Raw genomic sequence first — 13,217 nt, 5'->3', positions numbered from 1 at the left:
AGCAGTGGAAGGATTTAGTTATAACACCTTGGAGCTGTTAGAAATTTTAGAACTCATCAAATCCAATCTCCCAATTGTATGGAGGAGGAAACTGAGACTCAGGGAGGCTAATCAACTTTTTCATGGCCTGACCATCACTAAATTGTGGGCTCATGATATTTTGGGACCATTTCCAGGCATTCTAAGTGTTGTGTGATGTGCAGATGGTGTTTCTTGGACGTGGGATTTGGGGATTAGGTGGATTCCCTTATCCGTTTTTATTCTATTTTTAGACATCCACTTCTGCTTTCTGTGTAATCTTGTTCCATTTCCTCTGGTGGCATCTGGATCTTTCCAAGTATCTTGCTGTAGCTGTGTTAGGGGTGGGGGATTCTGAGAAATCAAACCAGAAGTTTGACATTATGAGGCTTGACCAAAAGTAAATTAGGATTTATCGAAATGTACACCAGGAAGCTCAGCCACAAAATTGATTGAAAGACTAAACCTGAATATAGAAGTCTTCCTTTGTGTTTCACAATATATTCTTTTGTGCCCACATTACCTATTAAATTTTTATAAGTGTTTTTTATTCACGCTATAGCTAGAAGAATGAAAAGTTTGTGAAAGGATCAAAGCATTTATTTCTCAATTTCCTTGAGCTATAGTATGAATCCCTTCACATTGGTGAATCTATTCATAGAAACTTATGTGTTTGTCAGAGAAAATCACCCAGTATCCCATCAGTGAAACACTCATTTATTTTATCTCTCTCTGTGTGTAGTGTATATCAGAGTGTGATAAAGTATTATTTCCACAAACTTATATTTTCTTTGGGCTGGCTATAGGATATTATTCAGCAAGCTGTTTTGAATTCAATGTGAATATAATTTTCCTTTGGGCTCTTTAGCAACTATATTTTGTAATTTTACTTCAAGAACTGTAACTATTGAAGATATCTTAAGATAGCTCCTTAAGATATTTGTTATAACAAATGAAAACAACCTTCCTGGCTCTCAGCTTTCATCTTCATGAAGTTCTTTTCTCAATGATAGTTGCAGACACATTTGTATTTCTTATGTGTTTCTACCTTTATTTTACATAATAAGAGAGCTGCCCTGTAAAGTGTGTATAGGTACATATGGAGCTGGTTTTGGTTGACACAAATTAATAGGAATTGGAAATTATTACATAACTCTTCCATTCTTCACTGGGAGCTGCAGTTACAATGCTGGCACTGGCTAATTAACAGGCTCAACCCTGTCTTTTCAGTGAGACTAGTAAGTGAAGGATTTGATACTTTCTTTCCTGAAACAAACAAAAACAGCTTTGGAACTGTCAGAAACAACAGCGGCTCTTGAAGGCTAATCATTACCAGCTTTTGTCATGTGGTTGTAATTGTTGCATGAATTCTGCTTCAATCAGGGAAAAATACGCTTAAGTGCCAGCAAAAGTTTTTATGCTGCTATGAAATTTTGCAATTTGTGGCTTTGTACAGATCAGCCTGTGTTACTAGGCAACACTGTATGTGTCGTTCACTCAAATTATTCCTTAATCCCCAGCATTGCTACAAATTCCAGATTTTAAAATGTAATAAATTATTATAACATACATTAATTTCTGATGACAAAAGTGAAATTGAATTTTTGATGCTGAAAAGGAAGCAGTATTTTAAGAAAAAACACACTTGATGGAAAACAGTAAGAATATTTACAGCTTAACTATATTTACCTCAGGGAAAAAAAAAGGTTCTGAATAGATTGAACGATCATGTAGTTCTCTGATTGGTCATTAAGCGGGCCAGGATTTTGGCACTTAAGCAATCGTATTTGTGATGCTGGTTTTAATTAAGAAGTATACTGCAGGATATTCAATGACCAGGCAAGTGTGGCATTGCAGTTTGCTTGCTGTGCATCCATATGCATTTGAGAGAAGATAAAAGTCTGAAAGAGATATAATGGCTCTGTCCCTCCATCTTTCAATTGACAGTCTGCCTGAGATTGTGGGTTGCTGCGCAGACTGAGTCTTTGAATCCGCACAAAAGTCCAAGCATTCTCATTTACAGACAAGAAATTGCACCTTGTTCCTCAAAGCAATATCAAGTTAAATGGCAAGGACAGAGCTAAAGATGCTTTGGAGATGTTTGATGACTCAGAGTGATCTTACAGAAACCCTAGCACCAGTGTTGAAATAGGCATAGTAGCTTGGTTTGTGGTTTGGAAGTGCTTTCTTGTTTGAACACTTTTAGTGTTTTGAATTTCTGTTATTGTTCTCAAGCAGTCTAAATGATATTTCAAAAATAATCACCATACCAAAATAATAAAAGTCATGTTTTGAGCAAAATCTCCCCAAGTTTTATTCTGGTATAACTCTCACATATAGGAAATACTTCTGAGGTGAGAGCACGTGGTTTACATGCCTAGGAGTGGGAGATTTGAGTTTAAACTCTGGCTGAACTCTGACCTCATGTACTGGATCCTTACTACTTTAAGTGTGGCCCACGGGTCAGCAACAAGAGAATCTCCTGGCAGCTTGTAAGAAATACACACTCTTAGGCTCTGTCCTAGACCTACTAACGGAATCAGCAGCCTCACAAGATTCCCAGGTGAAGTGTATTGAATGCTTTTAGAGTTTGGGAAGCACTGCGGCAGAAGCAGACTGGATTCCTCGCTGCCACAGGCCCTTTGCTTTGCTCAGTGTCTCTCTAGCTGGAAGGTGTAACCCCTGGGGGCAAGTAGGCATTGTCACTGTGAAGAATTAAATAGGACAAGCTGCTATTGAGCTGGGATGGCTTATTACAGCGGCTTCTGCATGAACCTTTAAGCCTCTCCTTCCTAATTACTTGCAAATCTACCTTCCCCTTTTCCCCTTTTTCAGATCCCCTGGGTGGGGGTGATTTGTCATTTCTTTTAATTGCCTTTTTCTATTCTCAGGGCTGGCCTAAGGTGTGATTTTAAGAGCCCTAGAAATATCTTCTGCTCCAAAGTTCTCTCCTCTCTGTCTGATATTTAAGAGTTGGGATTCTATTTCTAAAGGTCTGTTGCTCTTAAAGCGTTGTCCTGTGTTAAAGCAGAAAACCTTCCTCTATGCCTGGGTTCACCTACTGGGGACTTGGTGTCTTATTGGACTTATTTTACTTCATCTGTAAAATAAGGGGGTTGGAGAAGACCTTACCCAGGACTTTTCTTTTCCTAAAATTTATAACATATGAAGGTTTATTTGAGCATTTTGACATAACTGAAATCTGACTTGATAAGAGACGGGGGGAAGATTTATGAAATTAAGTTTTATGGTAAGTAAGAGACGGGGGGGAAGATTTATGAAATTAAGTTTTGTGGTAAGTAAGAGATTAGCCAAGAGTTACCTCTTTGGTTAGTGAAGAGATGTGGGGAAAGAGGCCACAGGAAGGAAGGCCAGGAGCCCAATGCAGAGGCAGGCAGTAGGCTGACACCAACAGCAACTGTCATGACTTTCCCATTGTGTCCAGAATGCACTCTCATCATTATCATTTTTTAACTTGCCCTTTCCTTCTTGGTAACAAATGTGTTTTGGAGAGCTCGTTTGTTATTTTTTGGTTGCCCAGCAGCTGAACATGGAATTGGTGCTGCAAACAAGCCAGCAGGTTTTGGGGAAAATTCTGGGGCTGTCACCATAAACCCATCCTCAGGTCTCTCGGTCCAGCAGTGTCAGTGAGGGCAGGGGATGAGGGAAGAACTCAGTGTTGAGTGCCAACAGTCTGGGTGGCACTTGAGTCAACCATTGATGGCAGGAGTGTCTTCACCAGGCTGTTTAGTCAGGGAGGGTTTAAGCTACATACCTTTTCTTCCTTCCTTAGTGTTGGTACTCACCTACATCAGGTAAGCAGGAGACAGAAGAGGTACAAAACAAGGGGAGATGTGAGTGGGCTGAATGTTGGCAGAAATCCAGAATAGTGTAGTATCCATGAAGGCTAGGGAGGAGAGAGTTTTAAGAGAGCCAGTTGTGTCAATACAGAAGACAGATAGATGGATCTTCCTTTTGTTCAGGTTTGTACATAGAAAGTTAAAATGAATGATCTGAGTATGTATTTAGGTCAGGATAACTTCATGACAAGTTTGGTCATGAAACAATACTGATTGTGTGCTTATGTTTTCATGACTTGACAATTTTTCACAATAGGAAAAAAGAATTGCTTGGGGCCTCAAAAATATTTGGATTATGATTATTTGAAGCCCCCTGTCTCTTTTTTCAATCTATAGGAAACAGGAAAATCACTCCAGCACTTTAAATTTCAAGTGTTTTCTATGAAAGGTGAATTCTTTTATAGGCAAGTCTTGTGTTCTTTTTCTTGTGGGCTATGTAGGTTTTCAGGATTTGGGAAAAAAATCTGGGGAAAGCCAACTCATTTTTTCACCTTGCTTAAGAAGAAATTTGGAGATTCTTCCAGCATCCAGAATGGAGAGGAGGAACAGAAAGGAGGGGAAGAGTATGATGCTAGGGAAACGAGAGAGGGCTCCACGCTCCAGGATGCGGCACACCTTCCTCCCCTTTTGAGGAGATTGAATGAAACACAAAAGTACTTGATGTGAGTGGGTTTCTTAGGCACAGTGAAGAAAGAGCTGTGTTTTGCCCCAGGGCAATGTGGTGTAGAATGGAAGCAGTTTGTGCTAAAGGAGGAGCCCATGGGGGAGCAGGAGAAGAAAGGAGAAAGGCAAAAAGAGGAGGTGGCGGAGGAGCTAAGGGCTCCTCCAGGCTGTGGGGTGGACACCACAGGGCTCTGCCCAGATCCTTTTTTCAGTGCTGAGACACTCATCTCTCAGGGGCTGGGAGGATTTGTGGCCCACAGCTGAGAGCCCTGTTTCCTTATCAGGACAGTTGTCCTCTGCTGGAGAGAGCTATCTTGGTGGAATGCGTTCCTGAGGGCAGACCACATCCACAGACTGGTCAATGTGGGGGTAGAAAGATCAGCTCTATTATAAAGGTATAGTGGTTACACCCCAACCTGGTGTAACTGTGCACGGCCATTCCGCCCCAGAACTCCCTGCGGGATTGTCTGAGACCTGCGTTGAGATCATCTCCTCGCAGCCCAACGTCATCCTCTTCCCAGTCTCGTTTCCTTTATTCTCCCCCAGATGTTGATCCTGGGAGCATCAAGGGGAACTCCATCTGTGAAACCTGGAGGTCCCCTCAGGATTTGCAGAGATCTAGGGGAAAAGACCCAGACTTTTTTTTTTTTTTTTTTTTGAGACGGAGTCTCACTCTGTCGCCCAGGCTGGAGTGCAGTGGTGCGATCTCGGCTCACTGCAAGCTCCGCCTCCTGGGTTCACGCCATTCTCCTGCCTCAGCCTCCCCAGTAGCTGGGACTACAGGCGCCTGCCACCACGCCCGGCTAATTTTTTTGTATTTCTTTAGTAGATACGGGGTTTCACCGTGTTAGCCAGGATGGTCTCGATATCCTGACCTCATGATCCACCCGCCTCGGCCTCCCAAAGTGCTGGGATTACAGGCGTGAGCCACTGCGCCCGGCCAGACCTTTATGGATTTTAGGGTTGATGAGGTGGAGTCACAGCAGTTTTACCTGGATCTAATGAGAGTGGCAGAAGACTCCAGGTGTTAGTTATTTACATAATTCTAACCTGGTGTTTTTCTCCAGGCAACCTTTGGAATGAGCCCCAAATGCGTGTAGGCAGTGTATCCTATACTTACTCCTGAATTTGCTTAGAGCAATATTTCAGAATCCTTCCCAATATAGTCACCAGATCATGGTGCTGGGTTCAGGTAAAAAAAAAAAAAAAAAAAAAAAAAAAAAAAAATTACAGATCTCTTTTCTTGAAGTAGAACACCTTGGGTTTATATCTTGAATAAGAAAATAACAAGGACTTTTTGGAAAAAGGATTCAGAGAATAATTTCAAATTTAATTTGGAGTCATAACTTTTCTGGAAGGCATTGAATACGGAGAGGGAAAATAAGGGGGAGCAATACTGGGTTCTCTCATCTAAAGAGCGGGTTCTGGGCTCTCATCAGAGAAAAATATACTTTTTGATGCAAGTTTTTGATATTCTTAAGTAAAAAAAAATCTAGATAAGCACAGGGTGTGGATTGCATCCTTTACATTATTGCTTCTAACAACATCTGGATATGGCTGTTACTATTAGAAGTTATAAAAATAACATATACGTTAAATATGAATTCTGAATTTCTCTTCAAAGAATTAATATGTCAGTATGTTCAATTCTTTGCCTTCTACTTTTAAACTTAACTTCCTCGTAAAGTAACCTTTTTCTATTACCTACTCCACCCTGATTCATTCCGATTACCTACTCCACCCTGACTCATTCCAGTCACCTGCTCCACCCAGACTCATTCCAATCACCTGCTCCACCCTGACTCATTATTCTCCACCCTGCATAACCATTTTTTTCCTGCCAAAGCACTCACCCCATCACTCTCTTTAAATTAGCTAATCGGAATTAGTTTAGCCTGTGCAGTCTAACCCTAGCCAACAGGGGAACAACACAGCAGCAGGGGCCATGTGCATCAGGGATAAGAATCCCTTTTCCTCCCTTGTCCAGATGTGCGCTCACCATTGCTCCATCTGTAAGGGCTCACCCTTCTATAGAAGTAACTTGCCTTGCTGAGAATTAAAAAGAAAATTTTATATTCAAGTGCTATTTCTTTGGTGGCACCGAAATTTTATATATAACATATAGTTCAAAGGAACAAAAGTTAATTTTTAATATCTGTAAAATTAGTCACCTACCCCCAGTAGTTTTAAAAAATGCGTGGTTATATGAATAACATTGACAATTTTTACGCCTGTATGTGTAAATAGAGAAAGTGGTTATTTAGAATGTGTAATTACATGTATTAAGCACATAATGATTTACATTTTACAATGAAGATATTGTTTTAAATTTTACCAAAAACTGTGGATATGAAAACATAAAAACTAAGTCCAGTGATGTGTTAATTGAATTTGATAAGAAAAAAGTTGAGAAGGTTGTTGGACTTAAAAACATCCATTGGATGAGCCCCATGAGCATGCCTTCAGGGTGAATGCTCACACAGGGCACAGGGGCCCTGCCACACGTGAACCATTGGGTAGTCCCTGTCAAATAGAAACAGCAGGAGGTGATGCATCAGATAGGCAGGAAAACATGGGGTTTGATGGAACAAGGATTCTGAATAAATCAAAATATGAAGACACTTCATTCCTTGAGGAATTTTTTGCTTCCCACCATTAGCACTGGGTACTACTATTTGAGAACCATTGGATTGATAGTGACGAGGTGAAGAATTCATTATCTGCATAGTGTGGCCTGGAATTTCTCTAAGAAAATATCCTGAAAGTCTGTTTGTGGGAGAAGATGAAACTTTGCAGGAAAGAAAGGATGTCTGACATTCAGAAGGGAGTAGTTAATGAGACGAATGGCTAGGGTGCTAGGGGTGAGGAAATACAAAGTGGATTTACTTCTTCAAGGGAGTTGGTGATAAAAAAGGAAAGGATGCAGAGAAGGAAGGGAATGATCTGTGAGATGGAGTGAAGTCTGGGACTGCATGGAGTCCAGAGGAGAAATGTTCCAAGGGACAAAGGACTTTTTGAATCAAAGGTAATCCCTAATGACATAGCATGTTAGTGTGCTGTTGAGTGTGTGTGTGTGTGTGTGTGTAATTGGAGCTGTTTCACATGGAATATGGCATCTTACAGCCATGGAATAATATGGCATCTTACAGTGTGGAGTAGTGAGATCATAATCTCTAAACTGAACTGGAAAAGCAGATGGCAAAAACTAAAGGAGACCACGAACACATAAGCTCCTCAGGCTTCTGTGGAAATTTCTGGAGATCTTGCACTGTTTCAGGGAGTCTAAGCCTATCTTATCTAAGGTTTCAGTGGACCCAGAGGTCCCCATTGACATCATAAGGACATTGCTGTGCCTGTCAAGTACACCATTGGGTGACTCTTATCTCACAGTGCTGGATACCCTTACATCACCAAGCTTCATTGAATTGGTGTCATGCTCTTGGGTTTTAAGAAGAACATTCCGAGAACAACCAACTAAGAATCAGGCTGAAATAAAAAATGATGCTTAAAAACGATCCCTCTGTGACTCTATGTCTCTATCCACAGTCCAACGTGAGAAATTTCCTTAGGAATTCAGTGTCGAAAAGACTGCTCCATATGGGGACCTGTTCTGCACTTGTTTTGATAAAAAGAACTGGAGTTTTAGTGATGCCTTTTCAACCTGGCTGCAAGAAGTTCTGAACCCAGTATTCTTATCTGTCACAACACCTTTTTGTCTGTACAGTCAATGGTTTTGCTTCTTCCTTTTTGTGATTCATCTGTCTGGTTTCTTTCATATTACCCTGTTTTAATGTGCTTTTCATTGAAAGCCACTCAAATCCCCTATGGAAATATTTAGAGTAAAAATAAAATACACCTTTGATTTTGTTCAATAAAAATTTTCATCAGACTCATATCAAATGCTAAGATACTGTAGAGTGTCCTGGTGGAGCAGCCAGCAGCACCACATGCTTACATGTTTTATTTCTGCACTTAGTGTCTTCTCTGAGGATTAGTTTCCACACCTTCATTTTGTCTCCCATGGAAGTGGGTTATAACCCTTTAGGTTTATCCCATGCTACCAGCTGCCTTTGTTCCTAACGTTAATGAGTGAATAAAGTTTTTTTTTTTTTTGCAGAAGCTTAATAGACTTGTCTACTTAGCCCCAGAAATGACACTGCCTGCCCCCCCAATTTTTTTAACACAATTTCCCCATGAATTAGGTCATTTGGATGAAGTTCACATGTAATGCAATCTGAGAAAGTGAGTGTGAGCACAGGAAAAAGAGAGAGGGAGAGACACTTTAGAGGTTATAAGAACTGGGAGACTGGCACTTCATTATTTAGCACAATTTACTGCAGCATTCACATGGTGCTCTTCCCTTCCTCATCTACCCCAGGGACCTCAGCCTTGGCACAATTGATATTTTGTACCAGATAGTTCTCTGTTGTGTGGGACTGTTCTGTGCATTGTAGGATGTTTGGCAGCATCCCTGGCCTCTACCCACTAAGTGCCAGTAGCACTCTCCTCTTTCAAGTTGCGACAACCAAAAGTGATTCCAGACCTGGCCAAATGTCCCCTGGAGATTTGGCCAATCACACTTGGTTGGTTTTCTGTTTTTGGGTTTTTTTTTTGTTTTTTTTTGAGACTGAGTCTTGGTCTGTCGCCCAGGCTGGAGTGCAGTGGCACAGTCTTGGCTAACTGCAACCTCCATCTAACAGGTTCAAGTGATTCTCCTGCCTCAGCCTCATGAGTAGCTGGGATTACAGGCGTGAGCCACCACTCCTGGCCCACACTTGGTTGGAAAACACTGATCTATGTCTATGCCCAGCTTTCCTATCATGATAGGCTACATAGCTACTTTCTGATTCATCTTGGCTGCTGGAACTTCCATTATGTTATGATCATTTCCTCAGCCTTTAGCCTAATTGCTTTTTTTTTTTTTTTTTTTAATGTTTTGGGTGTAATTGCTCCTTTCTACTTGTTCTGCAGCCAGAAGCAAAAGGTGAAGCAGTAAGCATATTTTATCTTTTCTGTTGCAACTCTCTCCTTACCTCTCAAGGTCTTAAATAGCATCCATTTTGAGGTAGTTTTCAGTGATGCTGCTACAACTGTCCTTAGGACTCATGGTATGATCATAACATCTTTATTCTCTGGGTCTCTGTGCACAGTTGAAATAAGTCATACTTTTAATTATTCCAGGTCTATTCTTCACCAAAATCTATTGCCAAACCTGAACTGCACACCTTAAAAGGAAATTTTTCTCAGAATATAATGTAGTTTCTTTAAAACATATATATTTTAAATAACATCACTCTGTTAGGCTGTAAGAAGTTAAAACTTTGATATGAAAATAAATTTAGGAATTTCCTTTCCCTTCCCATTTAGTAAGTGCTATCTAAATTCCTGGCTGCAGAAAGGACCAGAGCATTTAACTAATTACTATGACAGTTAACAGTTGTAGCCTGTTTATTTGCTATACCCAATATAAGCTCATCCAAAATCACATTACAATAAATGTAAAATCCAGTGTTATGCTTTTTAAGGTCAATTAGTGCTTTCCATTAGTGAGCCCAATTTTCAAGGACAAAGACTATTAAAATTCTATCTTGAAATCCAGTGAGATCGGTTTCAGACAAAGTAAAATATTACTGTATTGATTTTGAATAAATAGGCATGGATAATATATTGGAAAGTACCTACATGACTCATATTTTGTAATGCCATTTTTGGGGGGTCAGGGGAGAGGTGAGGAGCAGAGGAAAGCAACATAGCTTAGCAAATAAGAGCACAGATTCTGGAGTCAGAATGCCTGATTTCAAATGTCAACACCAACATTTACCAGTCATGTTACATTGGACTGATTATGTAAAATCTGTAAGTGTTTTTTTTTTTGTCTCATAGGATAATAACAGAAATAGCATGACTGGGTGTTGTGAGGATTAAATAATATAATGCATATAAGCAGAGAATTCTATGCCTGTCCTATAATCAGAACTCAATAAATGATAACTATAATAATTTTGCAGAAGATTAAATTCTCGTGGATAATTTTGACAGAAAACCCATCCCCAACTGCTTAAGATAGGGAGGTCTGGAGGACAGTGCAAATTTCTAGCACAAAAAGTCAACTCTCCAATGATGTCATAAGGACTTGATTCATTTCCATTCTTTGTCCAGTCTTTCACTATGTTGGCTCCATGCTTATGGTATAAGTACACACTGTGACAACTTCTGGAAACACCACCTCTCCTTTGGAGTGACAAATGGCTACAACAACTCCTCACATCCACTATAGAGTGGGAAAGAACAAGCTTTTTGTCTGATAGCTCCTGACAAAACCAGGAAATTCACCATAATTGTGTTCATTTAGGTTATGTGCCCAACTCATTGCAGCCAGAGGAATGTGATGGATTGATTTGCTGAAGTCTTCTCACATCCATGGTCCAAATCATATAGTTGGCAATAATGAGAGTTGAGCCCCTATACAAATTCTGCAGCAAGAGTGGGCATGCAAATTGTAATAGGGGACTATTTCTTGAAGAAGGTGGAAAAGATAGGGAGACTCAAGAAATAGCTATAAAGGTGATATCGTCAGTGGAAAGGTATTTTTTTTTTCCTCCTACCATCCACTTACTACAAGAATTACTGAGAATAATGATTGCTTATTTGAAGAATTGCCTATATAGCCTCTACTTAGTTTTGTGTGCATTGGGTACTGCTTAGAAACTTCTCTGTAACAGCAATGGCCAGAAGAAAGCCACCAGTCAGGACGAATCCGCATCTGTGGGTTCTTGTGTCACATGGCGCTGGCTGATTCTCAGCAGATCTGCTGTGGCATCTGCAGACATGATGCTCTCCTCTCTGTGGTGAGCTCTAGGAGGGCTTATCTCTGTTGAGTAACACCAGCTGCTTTCTATCTGCCATTTTGGAGAATTGAAGCTTATTTTTGGAAAATTATCATTTAGCAACTGTACATGTCCATATGGCACAGCAGAACTTCATCAAGCTTGGGAAAAAGTTCCATGAGATAAATCCCAACTCACTGGGAGGTTGAGCCAGGATCCCTATTTCTCATCTTGTTCAATTTTTCTAAAGAATCTTTATAGGACGTGGAATGAATCAAGAACTGAGCTCAGGGGCATATTTGGCTCATCATCATTTGGATACTTGAAGCAAAATAATCATAATAGCAAACTGGCTTTTAATAGTTTTAAAATTAACATCATTTTTTCATCAAATTTACATCTCTTGTGCATATAGATAAATATTTTCCTATTACACTGCTTGAAGGGTAAATCTCATGGTCTTTAAACTCTTAAAGGATTATTATACAAAGCTTCCTAGTATAGGAATGATTTAGAATTAAATATTACTAAAGCTAACTTCTCTTATTCTCAGCTTCTGGAAAAAAAAAAAAACAGTCTGATTTCTAATTCTGGCTCTTCCTGATTGTTGAAATGCATCTTTTCAACTTCAGTTTTATAATTTCTCACGTAAGTTGTGTTAGCTTGGTAAATGAAGGCCTTTTCCATTGGATTTGGGCAGGTTTGGATGCTGTGCTCACTGGCTCTATGATACCCAGAGAACTCCCAGGTCACTGTCAGGTAAAGAGAGCCCAGGCAACATGCAAGCCATGCATTTGGGCCCTCAAGTGGTGAGGAGTACTAATTTCCTCTCTCTGCTTATGATTTCATGGTCTAAATCATATTTTTTATAATTGCTCATGCAACAGAAGTGTATTTTACCCCTGTGCCATCTCAGGGAGAGACTTCAGTTTACAATAATTTGCAATAGTAGATAGTGTAGTAGCCTCAGCCCCCTCTCACTATTGGTACGTCTATATCTCCACACCTCTTCCCCCTTAACACACACTATTGAATGTCCTGGCTGTTACCATCTCATAAGGAGACATATGGAAGTGGGGTAGCACTTGTGACCCCTTATTAAGATAGGGACCAATAAGTTTTGGGATGTAGACGGTATCACTCCTGCTGGGTGGCCAATGGATGATGTGCTGGACACTACAAAAGGGAAATTCTTATTGATCATAAGCGGGAAGAAACACTTGCAGATCTTAGCTATAGATCACTGTATTCTGGTCCCTTGATTAGAGAGGAGTGGGCAGGGATATAGCTGGACATAAGACGCAGGTAGAATCAAGGACTCAAGCACCTTCAGGGCTCTCTTGCCTTTTCTGTTTACTTCACTCTGCTGCAGACTAGCTTCTTCCACGTGGTGAGAGACGTGGCTGGTGTTGAGCTTACATCTCAGAAATGCCAACACTGGGGCCAGCTCTTCATCAGCGCCTGTTTGAAAAATCCTCATGAAAAACTGTGATTGGTCCACTTCAAGCCTGGACCAATTAACTATGGCCTGGGGATGGAGTTAGGTAGGAAAATGGTTCATTCTGAGGTGGTGCTGTCCCTGAGTGGGGCAGAACCATTCCTGCGATGAGGGGAGAATGGACACTGTTCAGATGGTTCCATGAGTGTTCACTACACAAGTAGAGAAGACTGGATATAGTTACAGATGTCATTTGTTAACTGACTCAGTCAAGATTTTGAATTTGGAAAATTTGACTCTCTGATTAGCTCCAATATACAGTCATACAGCCTGAACTATATAAAATCCATACGGTTAAGGGCTTGCCCCATACCATTCTGTCTACTGTTTATGACTTGCTTCCCACCCTAA

This window comes from Pan troglodytes, chromosome 2 (genome assembly GCF_028858775.2).
Source record: "Pan troglodytes isolate AG18354 chromosome 2, NHGRI_mPanTro3-v2.0_pri, whole genome shotgun sequence".
Lineage (NCBI taxonomy): Eukaryota > Metazoa > Chordata > Mammalia > Primates > Hominidae > Pan > Pan troglodytes.
The sequence above is the reverse complement of the archived record's forward strand: the minus strand, read 5'-3'. Positions refer to the sequence as shown.